This window comes from Mustela nivalis, assembly GCF_964662115.1.
Source record: "Mustela nivalis genome assembly, chromosome: 2".
Lineage (NCBI taxonomy): Eukaryota > Metazoa > Chordata > Mammalia > Carnivora > Mustelidae > Mustela > Mustela nivalis.
The window spans coordinates 141817572-141832810 of NC_139021.1; the positions used below are offsets into that span (position 1 = coordinate 141817572).

The window sequence follows — 15239 nt, forward strand, 5'->3', positions numbered from 1 at the left end:
ATTATGAAATGAAGCTAAAGGCTTTGGAGTTTCTTCCAAAGAAGACAAATCATCTCACAGTAATTTGAAAGCTATAAGAAATTCAGTTTATGCAAGTTAAATATTGAACAATGAAGAGAAACTATTTCTTTTTACAGTGGTAACATACAGAGAAATTTTGAAGGTGGCTTGTGTCATGAAAGAAAAACAATGTTCTTCAATTATAGAAATTGTGAAGCAGAAATAGGCTATTGTGCCCATGTAATTCATAACTGGATCCAACCAGTATTCAATAATCTACCAATAGGAAGAGAAGATATAGTTGTTAAAATTTACAAATATGTTTAATAACAATTACTTTAGAGACAAAATGAACACATATTACTAAATGTGTATTTTAGCCTGATGGTCCTGATTTCTCCCTACACATCATTAGTCATTTAGAAACGTTGTGCTTTTAAGGAAATACCTTGTAAATTAACCTACATATCCTGCAGTCACACAGAACTTTTCTTGGTAAACACATCTTCTGAGAGTTTTCTTACCAAAAAAAAAAAAAAAAAAAATAGTTGAAAAACTTTAGTGAGATTATGCTTTCCACAAATAGTTGTCTTAAAAGTAGAGTTCTCCCTAAAAAGATGAAATTGAAGTATATTCCTGCAATGGCAAGGGGAAAACTGAACAAATAAAACAAGAATCAAAGGTTGGATAGGATTAATTTTTAGAATTCTGGTAATGAAATTTTGATGGAATTCAGTTTTTACTGGATGAATTAACAGTGTATGTTAAAATGGCACAAACTTAAGAAGGCCTAAAATTTCACAGTGGCTTAATTTAGTGCAGTGTTTCAAAGAATGATAAAAAGATATGACTTAGTTATTGAATTGTGTCTCATGAAAATAACTAACAAATAAAGCTACTGTAAGGCAAAACCCATAAAAGAATCAACCCTAAGCTTACTAGAGCATCTTCAGTGAACATATTTTCTTAATTAAAGATTAGTCTGTATGGGAGAATCAATTGAAAGTATCAACAATTCAAAATCAAATTATCCATAAAGTGAAAACTGAACATGCTTATAGGTAATTTAAAAGGGATGACATATTTTCAAAGATACATTCTTCAGTACATCAGTGACAGTTTGGGAGAAGATATGAGCAAAGATTGATTTCCTTATATGAATATGTACTAAAAGTGAATATTTTGATATTATTTTTCAATATCCCAGTAATAAAAAATCTTACTTTTTAATTTATTTTGTAAATGTTACATGTGACAAAAGGAGATATTTTGGTTTTACATTTTTAAAAGTATTGTATACTTGAACATAATTTTTTGAATAGGAATATTTTCTGTCTACTAATATGAAAAATCAATTTGTTAGTTAATAATTACTGTAAGATAAACAGTTTCATTATTTTGGGCATACCGTTTCACTCAGAAATATTTCAGTTTGCACATTGAGTCATGTGGTCTCTGTATCAATGATTACGACGGCAGAGTGGCCTGGTACACTCTCACATATATGCAAGAACACATGCACACCCAACAAATGATAAAAGGTTTTTAAGGGTTTGAATTTTGTTTTCACTTTTAATCTTAATCAGCAGGTTCCAAGTGCATCCTCTCTCATTAATTCCTTACATTAACAAATATTCATGGAGTAATCATTCAGGAGTTCCCAGGCCTCATGCCAAAGATAAGAGATAGGAGATAGGATTTTTATTATCAAAGAATAATCTATCAGAGAAAATTAAATATACACAGTATACAGCAAATACAAACATAACGCAAGTACTTTTGTCTCAGTGGACTAAGTGCTATAGTAGAAATCTGCGTTGAGTGTAGCTATTATGTAGATGATAGAATTATTAACTGCTCCAGGAAAATAAGGGGCCATTTGCGGAACATGTGTTAGATGAGGTGATATTCAAACTGTTGTAGGCAGTTCCCAGATGTGAGGCTGTCATACATAAAGGAGCTGAGTTGTACAATCATATGATGAATTTAATGTGAAAACTCAGCATTAGAAGATGTCTGCGAGGGGCACCTGGGTGGCTCAGTGGGTTAAAGCCTCTGCCTTCGGCTCAGGACATGATCCCAGGGTCCTGGGATCAAGCCCTGCATCAGACTCTCTGCTCAGAGAGAGCTTGCTTCCCTCTCTCTCTTTCTGCCTGCCTCTCTGCCTACTTGTGATCTCTCCCTCTGTCAAATAAATAAATAAAATCTTAAAAAAAAAAAAGAAAAAAGTGTCTGTGAGCACAGCAAGAATTCACATCATGGAAGGTGCTTTGGAGCATGATCCCTTGGTTGCAGGCTCTGTGTTTTCTGCGCTATCAGGAGGTGTGTTCTTACCAAAGCATGTTTTCTAGAAACATTAGTTCTACCGGTATCAATATTCTTACTATAGGGCACCTGGGTGGCTCAGTGGATTAAGCCTCTACCTTCAGCTCAGGTCATGATCTCAGGGTCCTGGGATCGAGGCTTATATTGGGTTCTCTGCTCAGCAGGGAGCCTGCTTCCCCCTCTCTCTGCCTGCCTCTCTGCCTACTTGTGATCTCTCTCTCTTTCTCTCTGTCAAATAAATAAATAAGCTATTTTTAAACAAAGTCTTACTATAGAAAGAAAAAAACAATATATGGTTCTGTGGTCATATACGTGTGGATAATGTTTGATAATAAAAGTTTAAAGGATAGGTTCAGCTCTTGTTTGCTTTGTGTTTGTTTCCCCCCAGCAGAACTTCTCAGAGCCTTGGATATCTCTGCATACACTATTACTTGTTTCAGCACAGAATACTGTGTTTAGGGAACATCTCATGGAACTCCCACTCTCAATAGAAGGAAATGTTTAATGGATTTTCAGAACTTTGTATTTTAAGAAGTATGGAGTTTTATTTATTTATTTATATTTATTTACTTATTTATTTTTTTTACTGGGGATTATGGAATTTCTAGACATAGACATGATGAATGCCGTGAAAGAATTGTTAATGCTGAGAGAGAAACCATGAAGATGTAGAATCATTTTATATTGAGTCACCAGTGAGGCTGGAGAGAACCCAGGTGAGAGCCCGTGTCTGGGAGATGACAGATTCCAGAGAGAGGATCTCCGTAGGGTTGGGTCTCATTTAGAGGTATGTCCCATGTAAAAATACTTATATGTCTAAACATAACTTTGGTGGAATTATGTTAACATACTGCTTTATACAAGGCACAAGCATATTTTCTGTTAAATAATGGAAGGCGCACTACCACTCCTCACTTAACCACACAGTTTATCCAGCTGTGGGGTTAAGTTAACCCCACACTTAACCCAAATATAATTCACAAGAATTCAGTGTGAAAACATTTTTTTTCCATCTATTTTTATAAGCAGACATTTACAGAAGCTATAGCACTCTTGTATTAGCAAGTATAGTTGGAACTTAAATTGTCTTGGAAATGCTGTAATCTGAGATGTCCGACAAGTGGCATTATGCCTGCTCTGTAAGTGTTGATCCCTGGCTCAGCTTCTGTAGCCACTCAGTGTGTCCTATCCCAAGGTTTTGTGTGAGCTTAGTGTGCTAACAATCAATCACAATCTAATAGTTGATCAGCCTTTCTGCGTCCTCACAAAGCAGACATATCACTCAGAAAGATTTTGTAGCACTATTTTCATGAAGTCTGGATCTACTGAGGATTTGATGGATTCAAGAAGACAAACAAAATGACTTGTTGGCTCCTTCAGGATAGAAAATAGCCTTTGATAAAAGTACCAGAAGTATGAGAAATTGAAGTTGGAAGATGCCTCCCTGGAACCAGTGAGGGCAGAAGGGGAAGCCAGGAATAAATTGTTTTCCATTAGACAAGGGTGGGTCATCTAGAGCTCTCTTTCTCATAAGAAATTTGTGTCACTCACATAGAGTTAAGGGTCAAAATTACTTTCCAAACAGTGTATTATTCTTTGGGTTTTCATAGGTCTTTAGGAGCATATATTTTTGGAGAAGGCCAATAGAGCATGGCTTTGACTCGCAAATAGGTTATGATGAAATATTTTTGCTCTTTGCTAGTTTCCAAATGTTTAAAATTTTTGCTGAACTAGTTGAAGAGCTGGTTTTTCTCTTGCTTGAATCCAGAGACAACAGATCAGTGCTTAATTTCTTGCCATGAAATTGTGATGGGATAGCTTACCCTGTCAATGGAGCATGACCTTTGTAATCTGTATATTTCATAGAGGGCTCATCAGGGTCCAGGCAGACTTGCTGACTAGTCAGAGGATGCACAAGCTTGCCAGGACACTGTTTGGGCTCCAAGTGTCTTTAGTTCCAGTGAGAATTATTAAATAAATTATTCTAAATTTATATTACCAAATTGTTAAATGCCCTGGAGAATTTATCAAAGAATTAAGAGTTATTAAGAAATTATTAAAAGTACCCCCACTAAAAAAAGACAGTCAAGAAGGAGCTAGCACTCCATACTTAGAATTAGAAGACAGGGTCCCACACTGATTAACACTGTAATTTTTTTTTTTTTTTATGATTTTCTTTATTTGTCAGAGAGAGAGCACAAACGGGGAGTGGCAAAGGGGGAGAAAGAAGCAGACTTCATCCACCCTGAGCAGGGAGCCCAACATGGGACTCAGTCCCAGGACACTGAGAACTTGACCGGAGCTGAAGACAGGCACTTAACCAGCTGAGCCACCCAGGCATCCCTAATGTTTAATCTTATGGGGCGCCTGCCTGGCTCAGTCAGTTAAGCATCTGCCTTTGGCTCATGTCAAGACCTCAGGATCTTGGGTTCAAGTCCCACGTCGGGCTCCCTGCTCAGCAGGGAATCTGCTTCTCTCTTTCCCTCTGCCTGAAGCTGCCCTGCTTGTGTTTTCTCTCTTTCTCTGTCAAATAAATAAATAAAATCTTTAAAAACAAAATAAATCAGTATAATCTTATGAAAATCTTCTTGAAGCCTCTGGTTATTCATTTGCAAAATGCCTGCAATCTTCATATCTTAGGTTGTTCAGAGTTCACCATGAACTAGGTAGTTTATAAACAAAAGAAAATTATTTCTCAGAATTTGGGGGCTGGGAAGCCAGGGTCCTTATACTGGCAGATCTGGTGTCTGCTAAGAACCTGCTTCTTGGTTCATACATGGCCACCTTTATCCTGTGTCCTCACATAGTGGAACGATGGGTAGAACTCCCTGAGGTCTTTTAAAGCAACACTAACTTTATTCATGGGGACCTCACCCTCCTGAACTAATCACTTCCCAAAGGCCTCCACCATAGCATTGCAATGGGGGTTAGGATTTCAACATATAAATTGATGAGGATACACAATCATTCAGCCCATAATATCAAGCACCATAGGATTTTAGTGAAAATTAAGCTATATGCAGATGCCAAAAGCAGTCTGTAAAATGCAAATTGCAATTCAATCTAAGGCATCTTTAGCCCTTTGTAGAATTTGCTTAGGTCAATATATACCCATTTGCAAATTGTGACATTGAAATGATGTGCTTTTGTGTATCTGTTTATGGGATAGACAAGGCATAGAAGATGTTGTATATATAGACACTTCTAAAAACAAAACAGTAAGTATGATCAAACATTTATATAGACCAATTAGGGACTTAAGGAGGGGAGTGCTGTTTGCAACTTTGTTATTATTGTATTATAAATTGGGACTCCTTTTCTTAATTACTTGTCTGTCAGTCTTAGTATCAAGCCTGGCCTTGCTCCTTTCATAGAGTTTGTTAAAGACACATTAGGTTATAAACAATAGTCTGAATCCCCAGGCTGTGGTGCCAAGCTCTGGAACAACCGTTGAGCAGACTACATTTTATATTACACGCAAATATTGCACAGCCCCAAATAGGAAAGAAACAATCCTCAGTTCTTCAAAGATGATTTTAAACACATTTTTACATGTTCAGAAAGTTGTATTTTCAGTGGTATTAATAATATGCTTTCTTCAAATAATGGTGTTAATATCGTCTATAATCTTTTTTTTTAAGATTTTTATTTATTAGACACAGAGAGATCACAAGTAGGCAGAGAGGCAGGCAGAGAGAGAGGGAAAGCAGGGCCCTGCTGAGCAGAGAGCCCAATTCGGAGCTCGATCCCAAGACCTGAGATCATGACCTGAGCTGAAGGCAGAGGCTTAACTCCCTGAGCCACTCAGGCGTCCCAATATCCTCTATAATCTTGGACCAACACTTTACCACTGGACCTTGGTTTCTTTTTCTTTCTTTCTTTCTTTTAAATATTTTATTTATTTAACAGAGAGAGACAGAGAGATCACAAGTAGGCAAGGAGGCAGGCAGAGAAAGAGGGGGAAGCAGGCTCTCCACTGAGCAGTGACCCCGATGTGGGGCTCGATCCCAGGACCCCGAGACCATGACCTAAGCCGAGGCTTAACCCACTGAGCCACCCAGGTGCCCTCTCTTTTCTTTTTTTTTTAAGATTTTATTTATTTATTTATTTATTTATTTGAGAGCGAGAGATAGATTGGGGGGGGGGCAGAGATGAGGAAGGAATCTCCTGCAAACTCCCTGCAGAGTGAGAAGCTCTACACAGGACTTGGTGTGAGAACCCTGAGATCATGACATGAGCTGAAACCAAGAATGGGATATGAGCCACCCAGAGGCTCCTGGACCTCAGTTTCTTGTTCCATAAATCAAGGGACTTGGATGGAGTGAATATGAAAACCTCTTCTGATTAGATCTTCTGTGACCCTGTTACAGTTAGGGAGTTAACTAATTTTGGAAAACAGGAGGCAGCAGAGTTGCTGTGCGTTTGAGTGGGGTGATCTTGGTGAGTGGTAAATATGGCAGCATGTTCCCCATGCAGGTAGGTAACCAGGAACTGATAAGAAGAGAAGGCACAGGACTAGCTGAATTCCAGAGACCTTTGAATAATGAAACTAATAATAGTAAAATGTTTATATGGGCCAGACAGGAACACCTCTGACTTCATTTACTTCTTGAAACAATCTAATGCAATCTCAGTTTCTCACTCCAGGTTTTCAGCTGAAACTGGAGTTCAAGTGATTTTTTTCAAGGCTCACAGCCAAGAAGTCACACTGTTTGAACCTAGAGTACCCTGACTTCAAAACTTGTGCTAATCACCTTTATAACAGCCTGCCTATTTCTAGCTGTGGTTTCCATACTAAATATACGATCTCTGATTGTATAATATCCTGCTTTATACTAAAATATCCTGATTTAACTGAGAACAAAACAAAAATAACAATAAACTCAACAATTAATGTCTGAAATCTGTCTTTTCCCTTTACAATGTCATCACACAGTGTGCATGGGTCTGACTCTAGATTTTGGCTCAGGTCACGATTTCAGGGTCCTGGGATCAAGCCCCATGTCAGGCTCCCTGCTCAGTGGGGAGTCTGCTTGCCTCCCTTTCCCTCTAACTCTGCTCTCTCTCTCTCTGAAATAAATAAACAAATGTTAAAAAAAAATCATCATATAATTTAGTTAGATTCTAACCTCACTGTCTTCATTTAAAACAGTCATTCACAGATACCACTTTGTCTAAAGGAAGCTGACACACGTGGCTGCAAGAGTGCAATGTTCCCAGTGATAAGGAATGTTTCTCCCAGTGATGCATGATGACATTTTGTGCAATTCCCAAAGCACTAGTTCTAATGCTACCCCTTCTCTCCTAGGGATCCTTCAACATAACACGGTGACTTTATTGCTGCTAAAGAAAATTCTATAGGAAAACACCATTATAAATAGAAATTTGCTTTATGACTCTTAGGATGTTAACAGATGATTGTTTCATTCATTTATCTTTTATGGCACCAGTTAATTGTATCTTGATGCATCCTTTTCCACATCCACCGGGCCTGGAACTTGAATGAATAAATCAGGACACCCATACCTCTGAGGATAGTATTTAGATGGTGTCTTTAAACAAATGCCTAATTATTATGATTATTATTTCTGAATGTAAAGTCCATTGTTAACCATCTCCCATTCTGATTGCTAGTCTTCCTTTCAATATTAATACCATCAACTACTTTTGACAAGGTTAGTCAACCCATCTGTCTTTGTAGATGACTTTATAGAATGACTTTGGAAATGTCTATTCTCATTTATTTTGTTATATTTTCACAGTTTAGCTCTGAGAGGATAAGTTTCTTTTCCTTATTTTGAAGTTGGGCACTGAAGAAGTCTACTGTTATTTTCACCTAGTTTCCTTTAGCTTGATAATGTCATTATTCAATCATCTATAATCTTGTTAGTCAGTAACTCCTATTTGTTCATTTATTTGTTTGTTTAAGGATTTATTTATTTGAGGGGCACCTGGGTGGCTCAGTGGGTTAAGCCGCTGCCTTCGGCTCAGGTCATGATCTCAGAGTCCTGGGATCAAGCCCTGCATCAGGCTCTCTGCTCAGCAGGGAGCCTGCTTCCTCCTCTCTCTCTCTCTGCCTGCCTCTCTGCCTGCTTGTGATCTCTGTCTGTCAAATAAATAAATAAATAAATATTAAAAAAAAAAAAAAAAGGATTTATTTATTTGAGAGAGACAGCAGGGGGAGGGGCAGAAGGAGACAGAGAGAGAATCTTAAACTCCCAGCTGAGCACAGAGCTGCACACAGGGCTGGATCTCATGATTCTGAGGTCATGACCCACGCTGAAATCAAGAGTCAGACACTCAACTGACTGAGCCACCTAGGTACCCCAATAACTCCTATTTGGTTATGCATGTTAACATAGGAAGTATGGATGGATTGGGGGGAAAATGACATCAATCCACTCTTAGAACTGGATTTTATTTCTTTCCAGTGCTTGTCTGTCTCCCTCTTCCACCTCTTCCTCCTTTTCTCCCTTGCTTTCTCCATCCCTTCTTCATTTGGGACTAATTCAGACCAAAGACATTTGCTGGGGTCCAACAAATCAGGTATTGTGTGTGTGCATGTGCTGGCATTTGAGAGAATGGAAGAGCATGTGTCTGGAAGCGTTGGGGCCTGAGTGGAGTCAGAAGGACTTCTGCCCCGGGAAGGGTAGGGAGTGTAGAAGATAACTTGCCAGCTCGGTGAGATGGGAGATTGGTTATATACTAGCAGGATTAATAAGAGGTATAAATATATTGAATATAATTTGAGTCAGATTTAGATATTGGAAAATATCTTTACAAAATATAGAGAGAAAACTGGGATAAGCCTTTCAGTTTTGTTATGGAATTGATGGTAAACTCATAATTAGGTTGACAGATGTTATGGACTGAATTACGTTTCCCTAAAATTAATACGTGGAAGTCCCAAACCCTCATAACTCAGAGTGCAACTGTATTTATTGATGAGAAACTTAGGTAACTAAGTTAAAAGATACCCTTAGTAACTAAGGTTAGAAAAGGTCATATGGGTGGACCTTCATCTAATCTGACTGGTGTCCTTATAAGAAGAGGAAATTTGGGCACACAGAGAGAGCCCAGAGTGCATGTGCACAGAGGAAAGTCCATTTGCAAGTCAAGGAGAGGACTCAAGAGAGTTGGCAGAGAGGACCTGCCAATACCTTGACCTTGGACTTCAAGCTCCCAGGACTGTGAGCAAATAAATTTCTGTTGTTTGTGCCACTCAGGCTGTGCTATTTTTTATGGTAGTCCTAGAAAACCAATACAGATAGATGGATAGAAATATGGGAATTAAAATAGATATAAATGTGGGTGGAGATAAATTTAGACACTGCAAATATATACATATGTGAATATGCATGTATATATATTGCCTACCTCTGTTCACCAAGAGGTCTTGGGAGAGCAGTGCCCCCATGAGAGTGAGATAAAACGTGGTTTCTAAGTACCCAGTCCTTGGTTGCTAAATACCATTCTCCACTAAAAGGAATTGGGCTTTTTAGAGAAATTCTGGACTACCAGGTGGGGACAGGGAAAGTACAAGATGTATTTGGAACAGTTTGTTTTGCCCAAAAGAAAGAGGTTGCTTAAAGCTTGATAAGAGACATAACAGAGAAGAGCCAATTCATGGGCATTTCTGGTAGCAACATCTAACATTGTCACCCAGTGAGTAAAAAAGAAAAATCTTGAATTTGAATTGATATGAATTAACAAATGAATAAATCAAATGTCGGTGAGTGATCTGGTATCTCCATTGCTTCAAAGTAACTCCCCACAAAATATTTATTAATTAGAAGGAGTCCAAAGTGACTAGCTTATCCTTAAAAGTGTGTCAGACATTCTCTTCATCAAATGTTCAAAGTTAACACCATAGGTAATAGAACAAATCACAGTCATGCATTGTCTGATATGATGGAGGAAGAAAAACACAGCAACACTCCTGTGACAATCTTGCCCACAGGCATCAAAAAGGAGTATCATCTTAAGGAGACATTAGATAAACCGAAATTGAGGGACATACTATCACATAATTGATGAGTAAGCTTAAAAAGTGTCAAGACCATAAAGGCCAAAGAAAAACTGAAAAACTCTTACAGCTTGAAGGAGACCCAGAGGACATGAAAGTAAATGCGGTGCATGACCCTGATTTGGATCCTTTTACTGTAAAATTCATTATTGAGACATCTGCCAAAGTTGAATGGGGTCTGAGGGTTCAGAGTAGTAATATATGGATATTAATTTCCTAATTTTGATATCATTTTGTGGAAAAATGTATTAAACTAGTCAGGCATGACGGGATATCATGTCAACACATTATTCTCAAGCAGTTCAGTAAAAGGATAGGGTTTTTTATATACTGTTTTTGCAACTTTCCTGTAAGTTTGGAGTGATTTCAAAATGAAAAAAAAAAAAAAAAAGAAAAAAAGTTACAGCTCATTTAAATCTTTCTCCCCAACCATCCAACAGCCTGTCTATCGTTCTACCTGTCTTCCTCTAAATAAAATTAAAATCAGAAACATTCTTCTTGAACTCAAATTTATTGTTATGTTGAACTTAGGAACATGAACGTGTTACTTGGGAGTTGGAGGAGCTATTTGGGTCCCAGTTCACAGATTGTGATGAGTATTATCAATCCATATTACATTATTTATACCTGCAGTGGTTACAAAAGGTAAATTTTTGCACCCGCAAAATTTGGCAGACTGTGGGAAAATTCAGATTTTGCATCTTAAGATTGGGAAGATGAAGGGTGCCTGGGTGGCTCAGTGGGTTAAATCCTCTGCCTTCGGCTCAGGTCATGATCCCAGGGTCCTGGGATCGAGCCCTGCTTCAGACTCTGCTCAGAGGGAGCCTGTTTCCTTCTCTCTCTCTATCTGCCTCTCTGCCTACTTGTGATCTCTGTCGAATAAATAAATAAAATCTTAAAAAAAAAAAAAAAAAGAAAGAATGGACTAGGAAATCCAGCATCAACTGCTCAAGAGATTCCAATATTAACTCCCACTTGGAAGTAAGTCTATCCTGCTGCACACATCTCTGGGGCTTCGTATAAAAATAAAGAACTAAGCATATCTGTGACCTAGAATGCTACATGTAAATGAAAACAATTAAGTTGTGCAAGAGCTGCTCTCCTAGGGTTATGGCAGCTGGGGTCCTTTTATTTTTGGTTAGTTGAGGGGAGGCATTTGATTTTATTGTAAATCCCTTTTCAGTATATTTTTTGTAATGTCTGTTTGCCTCTCATAATATAGGCACTTTAGCTTTTCTTAAATTATTGTTGTAATTACAGTGACTAATGATGTTGTAAATCTCCCTTTCAAATTTTAGAAGTAATTTTGCCAAAAGCACTTTTTAAATTTGTTTGCAACCTCCATGTAGGGCTATCTCTCTAGCAGCAGAATGGATGAGTTTTTCCTTGAGTATAAAATGTAACATTAACTTTTAAATCCCGTTCCTCAGTAATGGATTTTGAATGACCACATTGCAGGTAGAATCAGAAATGTTGCTGTTTTCCTTTTGAAAGTAAAGAAATATTCTTTTAAGAGAACAGGTGTTAGAACTGGTATTCTGATCAAACTCCAGTTCCTTGCAGTTGCATTCTAACCACAGAATTGCTCATATTTTTGGAACCGCACCAAATTTCTTTGTTTACCAGTTATTGATTAAGATTTGAAAGGGTGGGGGATAAGAAATTTACATAATAAATGCCAAAATCTTTTATTTAAAAAAAATAAGTCCTATGGCAAATGTGGATTAATTAAAAAAAAAAAACTGGACAAGGTGTTGGGGTGCCTCTACCTGACTCTGTCATCAACAAGCTATAGGAATTTTTCTGTGTTACTTAACCTCTCTGATCCTTGCCTGTTCTATATATACTAATGTGAAGAATGTCTATGACCTATGTTGAGTGAGGAAGATGAGATACAGTAGTATGTATACTCTAATTGAGTGATGATCGATGTGGACATCTCATGACTCAAGTCATGGAGGATGTGAATGGAAGTACGCCTTTATACCATGAAAAGATTCACTAAAGTACAAAACACCTTTAACACCAGCCTCCACTCGATCATTCATCTCTACTTCACTTTTCCACTCATACATTATTTTTGTGTAAATCATTGCCAACTGATTCCTAAATGCTGCATCTTCTAATACAGTAAAAACGCAAGGTACATCACTCATGAAATGGAATTGCAGACCTTGTAATACGTGCCGTATATCATGGATCCTTGGCAGTCATATTGGAGAATTACTCAAATCCCACCCACAACTATGGATGACCAAGTGTTGGAAAAAAGGAAAGGAACAAAGGAAGGAAGACAGGATACACAGGGAGTGTGGGAAGGAGGGGAAGGAAGGAAGGGAGACAGGGAAACAATAATTATGATGCAGGCCTGGCTCTGCAAAAAGAAAAGGAAGAGGAAGAAAAAGGGAGTGGGGGAAGGGGAGAGGAAGAAGAAGAAGGAGAAAAATGACTACCAAAGGATTAAGCAAAGCCTCTGGCATACTGTGGAAGTACTAATTGTTTTTGGTGCTTTAAGTATGGGTACTTTAAGAACAGGCTGAAAAAGGCAAACGTGAAGTAGAGATGAAATACCATGCAATCATAAAATGTGTAAAGAAAAACTACTCAGAAAAGTCGGGACTTGATCCATATTGTATTCATTCATAGGATTAGTACTTGGAGCAATTAAAACGTAAATGTTACTAAATTTAAGGGAAAATATACATATTTGCATACATAGTTTCATTCTTCAATTTTTTTTTCTTTCTCCTCTCCTCAAACGAAATTTTGCTACTTATTGTAAATGTTTCTATTTTAGGTTGCCCAATATCAATTATTTTCAGAAAAAGAAGGTCTTCTAAATCTCCTGTATAGAAGTATACATATAGTATAGTATACTATAGTATGGTATGGTATACACTTATATGGATATGCATATGGATACATATATATGCATTTTCCCGTTTTCCAGTGGAGCCAATATACTATATTTGCTGGCTTTTTCCCACCCAAGCCCAGAGTGGCCCCCCATCTTTCTCAGCTCCAAAAAGGATATGCAAATCGAGTGCACTCGGAACAGATTGCTAAAGAGCCATGGTCACTATTTCACAGCACACTAGGAATTTCTAGCTATGCTTAACTGTGTAAAAATAGAAACAAGAGGAACTAATCCTGAAGAAATAGATGGAATTGCATTTTGAGTGACTTTTTAGCAATTCAGACTCAAAGATTGAATTGTTTTATTTAATGGTAGAGCAATTATAAATTTAAATGGAAAGAGCCAGTTGGCTTGCGATATGAGCAGCATGGGACAGAGAGGAGGATCAGAGAAGAATCTAGAATTTGGAGGACAAAGAAGGTGGCCCAGCTAAGCTTTTCCTTCACTCATGGAATTCTTGATGATAATAAAGAGACCACACTCTGTAACATTTGTAAGTTGGGAGATGTGTGTGTGTGTGTGTGTGTGTGTACGCGTGCACTCACACAAGCATACAAGGTACGTTTTGTATTTAATATTTTTTTTTTTATCTGGGGCGCCTGGGTGGCTCAGTGGGTTAAAGCCTCTGCCTTTAGCTCAGGTCATGATCTCAGGGTCTTGGGATGGAGCCCCACTCAACAGGGTGCCTGCTTCCCCCTCTTTCTCTGCCTGCCTCTCTGCCTACTTGTGATCTCTCTCTGTCAAATAAATAAATAAAATATTTTTTTTAAAAAGATTTTTTTTATCTGTCTCTAGTAAGTTCTACCAAGTTCCCACTTCTAGTGTAGGAGCAAAAGTTGTATCAACTTTTGGACATCTTAAAAGACCTAAGTAAAAAAGGTTATTGGAAGACTATTAGAGATTTGTAGTCATCCTAGAGGAAACACCCTTGACTAATGCAGGCAATATTCTGTTGCCAGAAGGGCCTGAACAAGGGTTATTTCTTTGGGGGTTGGTTGGACATTCTTGGGCTCAGGTCTTCATTTTGGCATTTACTAGTTGTATGTCTTGAGTAAGTTACCTAACCCCATTATCTGTAAAATGGATTAATAACCACTCTTTACTTATTTGAAGATTAGATGAAGTGATGTATATAAACATGTTGTATAGTGCTGAGCTTATAACAAGTGATTATACTATTATTTTTATTAGACTCAGGAAAGAGGTGAGTTTAAGAACAGATCAGTAGGGGCACCTGGGTGGCTCAGTGGGTTTCTCTGCCTTCGACTAAGTTCATGATCTCAAGGCCTGGGATCAAGGTCTGCAGTGGGCTCTCTGCTCATCAGAGAGCCTGCTTTCTCCTCTCTCTCTCTGTCTCTCTGCCTGCCTGTCTGTCTACTTGTGATCTGTCTGTCAAATAAATAAATAAAAATCTTAAAAAAAAAAACACATCAGTAACAAGAAATTTATTAATGACTCACAGCGTAGATCTTAAAATACTTTAAATTCATCTTCCCCATGCTTCCAGAATTGAAGTAAGAGCTGCTTTTGGTGGACAGTAGATGATGTAACCGATGTTTTCAAGTGGTCCTGGGTTCACATGGGGGTGTGAACAATACAGAGAGGGTGGGGAGCTAGACAAAACAGTTAGTCTTGTACAGGAAACATAAGCAAGATTGATTTTCTAAAGAAAAATGTTTTTTAATTTAATTCCCTTTGCACCTGTTCCTCCGCCTGGGCTCCTGTTACATTAAACTCTAAAATAGCTATTATCACCATTTGTTACAAAGCTGATGCAGAATAATCGAGTATGTCCCTGGGGAAATTACACAAATTCTTTAATTCTGCAAAATTATTCAAAGAGTCCAGAAGGGGATTCCACATGCTCCCCTACTTTCTCATCAATGTTAGACAATTAGTTTTTTGGCTGAGGTATATTTATGACATCAGTGGAGTTAGAAATGGTCAGTGGAATGATGCCTGAGCGCCAGC

At 38.0% G+C, this 15239-nt stretch overlaps 1 protein-coding gene across 10 annotated transcripts in view; it reads left to right on the forward strand.

The window, feature by feature from the left end:
- Positions 1 to 15239, forward strand: part of NRG3 (neuregulin 3) — a 1043540-nt gene that overhangs the window by 602175 nt on the left and 426126 nt on the right. The window lies entirely within an intron of this gene.